The sequence below is a fragment of the Microtus ochrogaster genome, chromosome 1, assembly GCF_000317375.1.
Source record: "Microtus ochrogaster isolate Prairie Vole_2 chromosome 1, MicOch1.0, whole genome shotgun sequence".
Lineage (NCBI taxonomy): Eukaryota > Metazoa > Chordata > Mammalia > Rodentia > Cricetidae > Microtus > Microtus ochrogaster.
In genome coordinates, this window is record NC_022009.1 from 45,924,165 (window position 1) to 45,930,166 (window position 6,002).

General features: G+C 44.0%; 1 protein-coding gene across 4 annotated transcripts in view; it reads left to right on the top strand.

Annotated features, from left to right (window-relative positions):
• The first annotated feature begins 309 nt into the window (after nucleotides 1-309).
• Ppp2r5c (protein phosphatase 2 regulatory subunit B'gamma) overlaps nucleotides 310-6,002 on the top strand; it is a 136,130-nt gene continuing 130,437 nt past the window's right edge. For all 4 annotated transcript variants that reach the window (XM_005343555.3, XM_026781192.1, XM_013345938.2 and 1 more), the window contains exon 1: nucleotides 310-369. The gene's annotated coding sequence lies outside the window, so the exon portion shown is untranslated. The remainder of the gene's footprint in view (nucleotides 370-6,002) is intronic.

Below are 6,002 nucleotides of genomic sequence, written 5' to 3' on the forward strand. Positions count from 1 at the left end.
GTTTAAGGGTGGGAGGGAAGAAAGGGATGGGCCGAGATCCCTGCCTAAGATTGAGTTGATCTGTCCCTGCCTGGAGTTTTCACACCCCCCCCCCCAACCTAGACGAAGAACATGAAGAGAAACAGAATCTGAAGGCTTCTGGTACTGTGTCTGTATTCCATATGATGTAGTTTGCTGCTGGCATATTAAAGCCACCAGAAGCTCTCAGTGCTATGAATCAGTTTGGAAAGGGCACTTGAGCCAATGCTTAGCGGTCCACATATTGAGACCACTAATTGATTTTTTTTGTGTGACGTTTCTCAGGAACCACCAAAACCGGTGAAAAGTGGAAAAGGTTCAAAAGAAGGACAAGACACAGCAGAGCCAGAGGTAACTGGTGTCACATACTCATTGCTTTTCCTGAGCAGCTTTTAATCTAGGGTCTAACACATAGGGTAATGAAAACCAAAGTCTCATAAAATGTGTGCCTGTCTGAGACTTTTTGAAGTGTTTTCATATGTTACTTATTTTTTCCCACTTTTATTAAAGTGCACGCCATAAAGCTGACATTTTAAAAATAAATTTGCTGCCTCTAACCTAGCAAGCCGTCCCATGTGAACTTGTCTTAAATTGAGCCCCTACCTCAATTCATATTCCTTTTAGCTTTAGGGTCAGCCCCTCCGGCCTTTCCTGGTTATCCGGTGCCTTTCTGGATGACTCTTCCGTGGCCCTTGCTTTCCTTGATGCAGTCTCTCTAGTTGGTGTCCTGGGCAGGCTTCTCCTGCTGATATCTGTTCCCTTGAGGCCTTTTCAACCACATAATGCTGGCATTTATTTGGCATCTCTAATTTGGGTACTTTTTACAGTCTTCTGTTTCTTTTCTCTCCAGTCCCTATCCTCATTGGTGAGTTCTGACTTTCCTTGCTTCCTGGCTTTGGCTTATTTCCCCTAAAGCTAGAATGACCCCTTGGCTCATTTGGGAGAATCTGTGTTCCTTAGTAGAGTTATACCTTGGGGGCATTTGCAGAGTAGCCACTTTCTTTTGCCTTCTCTTATATCTCATTGTCTTGGAACTAGAGTGCCCCAGGCCAAGGATCCCAGAGCTCTGTTGGGTCAGTTTTTAAAAGCTGCTCATTAGTCTTCATTCTCCAGAACTGGATCTTTGAAATCTTACCACAGACATTTTTAATTTGTGAGCATTAGGCCTCTCCTTCCTGCAAACCGCATTAGAATGTAGAGTTCAGCTCTGCCTGGGAAACGCAGTTAACTGCTGATATCTGCAGGGGTTATTTTTGTTCCAGGTTGTCTTCCCCTCTCATGTGGTGTGTTCTAAGCCTCCCTCCTCTGCAGCAGGTGGTTCATCCCAGCAAATCTGTTTCCCTCATTAGAGCTGAAAGCAGAAATCCAAAAGGTTCCTGAAATACCAGTAGTTAGGAGTGTCTGTGCCAGTCTTTGCCTGCCCTTTCTGTACAGCAGACCGTGATGTTTTCCTGTGGCAGCGCTTGTGTTTGACTGCCTTCCAGAGCCAGCGCTTCAGCAATTTTTACATGAAATGTAGCTGCTCTTCAGGGGTATACGCTGTGTGCTTTCTTTGTTGCTAAAACTTCTTACTGGTCCCCAAACCTTCCTTGCTCAAACATACCTGTATCCCGTTCCTCTTGGGGTTGCAGAGAAATATCAGTATGTGTGTTTCATTTCTCTGAAATGAACCTTGCTGTAAGGATATGGCAGATAATGTTGAGTTTTGACCTGAAAAACCCATCCCAGTTCAGACATGCCCATGCCAGTGCTATGTAAGAAAGTATCTGTGAAGTGCATTGGGGAGTTTACTGGCAGCTGTGTAGGGCTCTTGAGTGTGGCGTGCCGTGTCCAGTGTGATGCCCCAGTTGTCTTTTTGTATCTTTTCTAGTGCAGCTGTCTAAGAACTGGAGCCACAGAGCTTGAAATGACCACTGAAAAGCACTGAAATGTTGGGCACTCCACTCCTTCCTCGGAAGGAGACCCGAGGCAACGTGGCATACTAAGCATGATACTTGGCAGACCCTGCATACATTATTTTGCAGGAATACAAATCAAGATGCTTTAGTTCCTGTGAACTCTGGGTTGACTTCTACTTTCTGATTTTCCTCCCCTCAGCCTTCAGCCCTATTCTTTTCTAGTCCCACCCACTTGCGGAATATGATTGACTCAGAGAGTGAATTAAGTCATTACTGCACACACTTTTCTTCTCCTATTGCTCTGAATTGGACTATTTTAACCTGAACAGTTAAAATAGGTTTGGTATTCCCATGCTGCTCGTTGAGCCCTTCTAACTTCATATCCCCTCCACAAGCAGCAGTTGCTCACGTTGCCCCACAAAGGTGGCTCTGAGCCTGGACAGTTGAAACACTCAGGCCTCACAGCCTGGAGAAGCGAACAGGGCAGGTGCCTAGCCATGGATGAGCTGCCAGAGACTTAGGGGATAATCCCAGCAGAGATTCAAGAAGTTAGCCATGTCAAGTATGTGGAGAATCCTTACAGACACTTGGCTGGCGGTCCCCCAGTCACACAGGACACAAGGCATCAAGCAGTTTATACCAGGATACTTTGGGCTAGAACGCAGGCTTTCTCATGAGGAAGGAAAGGCCTAGAGTGAGAGACAGAATGAGACACATTGCAGAGCTGGAAGTTAGAGAACAAAAATGCTGGTTCTTGCTCGCCACGATTGATGCCCTCACTCCCCCTGTGCAACATGTTGCCTCATCTCTAAGACAACTTAGTGAGCTAAAGATTTTGGGATCCATTTTTCACTATGTGGGACAGATTAGGTCCTACTTTTCCTAAGAAATTTTGCCCTGTAAGATGTATAGCAGGATAGATCTGTTAGTATAGTGACATACTGTTAAAGGTGGTCTGGTCTTTGGTTTATATAATATACATATGGTAGGTATATAAACACTGTTAAAGGTGGTATAGTTTTATATATACATATGATAGGTATATAAACACTGTTAAAGGTGGTATAGTTTTATATATGTATATTATACGTATAAATACTGGTAAAGGTTAGTATAGTGACAAATCCCATTAGTGCTGGACAGTTCTTGCCTTGTTCTGGAAATCTCATCATTGCCGTGTTAGTACATTTTTCTTTCCTTTTTTTTCTCTGTCAGATAGGATATTAAAGTTGGACTTGTTGCTTATTCCCATGTGTCCTGAAAGTAAACATTTCTGTCCAGTGCTAGATACAGGTTTATTTTGTATGGTATCTTTAACTGACAGGCCACAGCTGATCCATGGGCCTCTTGAAGTTGGAAAATGTTGTGGAGATGGACAGAGAGAACTAATTAGCATTCAGATATAGAGGACCATGACTAGGCACATTTTTATGAACACTTAAAATCTTAAAGAGATTATACTGGGATCTGGACATTGATTTTGCAGGGTCAGGCCGTTGGATAGTGTTGCTGTGTTGTCTTATGTTTTTTAAGATCTGTGTACTTTGTCCAAAGTTGACGTTTTAAAATGTGTTGAAGATTTTTACAAATGATTTGTTCTAGCACATTAAAAGCGGTGTGAGTCTGGTTCTCTGTGTGTACTTCCTATGCCCGGCTCAGCTTAGTTTTGTGGGAAAGTCTGTCCAGCAACTCTTATGTAACAGCCAGTGCTCGGAAAGAAGCCTGAGCAATCTTCCCTCAGACTTGATAGCTCATTTTGACACCGTTTCCCTTTCTGACTATTCTGTCCCTTTACATCCCAGAGCAAGGGAGAATGAGCCTTGTTGTAATTGGAGCGGCGGGGCTGCGTCCCCAGCACCCCTGCCGCCTGCTAGCTTATGCCCCGAAATAACAACACACAAATTGTATTCATTTAAACACTGCTTGGCCCTTTAGCTCTATCCCTTACTGGCTAATTCTGATATCCCGATCAACCCATCTCTAATAATCTGTGAGCACCGGTCTTACCGGGAAGATTCTACCCTACTTCCATCCTGGGTCGGAGCTTCATCGCGTGTGTCTGCCTGGGAGTGGGGAGCATGCCATTTCTGCTCCAGAGAGCAGAGCTGTCAGTCTAAGCTCATTTCCTCTTCCTCCCAGCATTCTGTTCTGTTTACTCCTCCCACCTATGTTGTAACCAATGAGCCCAAGCAGTTTCTTTATTACTTAACCAATGACCTTCCTCCATCAGAGCCTTGTTAGGGATCACATTGTACTGGCTGGTATATAATGTTTTTCTATACATTAAAACTAAAATTTACTAACATTATTAATCTAGTAACAGAACAATAATTATGTGTAAACATGAAAGTAAACATAAAAGATACTTAGAAAAGTATCTTTTAAAATTAACCAGGGGCTTTCTGCTCATGTCTCTGGATCAGGCATCTTTTTTGAATAAATTGGAAGAGACTATGGGAGTGGTTTGGAAAGAGCCACATGGTGACTTATCTGACACCCTCTGTGGAAGGGCCAAAGCCTCCATCCATAGGTTGGCTTCAGCCTTACCTTGATTGGCCCTTCTCAGGCCTAAGGCCCTCCCTTGCCCAGTGCTTAGGTGCCACCTCAAGTGGGAACACTTGGGACCTGTTAGCAGTTGGCTGTTTCAGGTTGCCTGCCTTTAGGACCTCAGAAATTGCTTCTTTTTGAAGGCACCCTTTCCTCTAGTTCCTACTCCATCCACATGTAAGCTGAGAGGTGGGACCCCTGAAGCCCCATGGACCACCAGTGCATCGTCTACATGGGCCGTATCAAGCCAGGTGCTTTGTTAGAGGCTGTTGTCAGGCTGTGTGTATTCATCCTGACCTCACCTACTAAATGCCAGTGACAAAGACTGCTAATATCTCCAGAGGACGGACTGGCCCCTGCTGAGCCACACCATGGAAAAGAGATCTACAGTGTGTGCATACTTGCCTCTAGAGTGTGTCTGGTGCTCTCTCCCAGTTATGCTCCATGTAGAACAGCAGTGCTCAGACAAAAGGGAAGGAAGGGCCCTTTATACTCCTCAAAGGCACTGGGAACCCAAACAGCTTTTGTGTAGGTGGGTTACAGCTAGCTACCCGTATTTTTCATATTAGAAATTAAAACTGAAAAAATTTAAGTATTCATCAATTCAGCTAATAATAGCAATAATACTCATTACATGCTAACAAAAATAGCATTTGTGTGAAAATAACTTTTTAAAACAACTCACTGAGAAGAAGGGCACTGCTCTAGGTTTTTGCAAATCTCTTTAGCTGCCTGGCTCTACATTCAGTTAGCACATGCACAGCTCACAAAAATCTTCACAACATGAGACTTCAAAGGAGTCATTAAGCCATGTCTAAGTTACTATGAAGACAGTTTGGCTTCCTGGATCCCTTGAAGCATCTGAAGGAACCCTCGGTGGCAGCTGCAGACATGCTTTAAGGACAGCTGTTTCCGAATACCTTTCGAGGACTAGCAGGATGGCTCAGTGTGTTAAGGCACCTACTGCCCAACCTAACAAACAGAGTGCAGCCCCCGGGACGCATGGTAGAAGAGAACTAACTCAGGCAAGTTGTCCTCTAACCTCTGGCACACATGCACACAAGATAAAAGAACTCAACAAAGAATCCCTTTCTGTCTTACCGTCTTCCAAAAAGTTGACAGAAGCTTTCATTTTTTTTTTTTTTAGCAACAGCTCAAATTCATCCATTCTGAAATTTAAGAGGTTTGATTTTTTAAAAATTTGTTTTTATGTATGTCCGTGAGTGTTTTGCCTACATTTGTGTGTGTGCACTGTGTGTGCCTAGTCCCCATAGGGGACAAAATAATTCTAGGACTTTGTAAGCTGCCGTGTGGGTGCTTGGAGGGAACCCAGGTCTCCAAGGATGACAAGTGCTCTTAACTCAGTCATCTCTTCAGTTCAGGGGAAGGTTTTCTTTTCTTGGGCCGTATTTCTTTTGTCTTTTAAACTTGGTTTGCTGTCACTTTTGTAATATACAGCCTTAAGCTGCCATGCCTTCCTGTGACCCGCATCCCTGACTAGCTGAGGCCCTTGAGGACAGCTATTCAACACAACCTGTG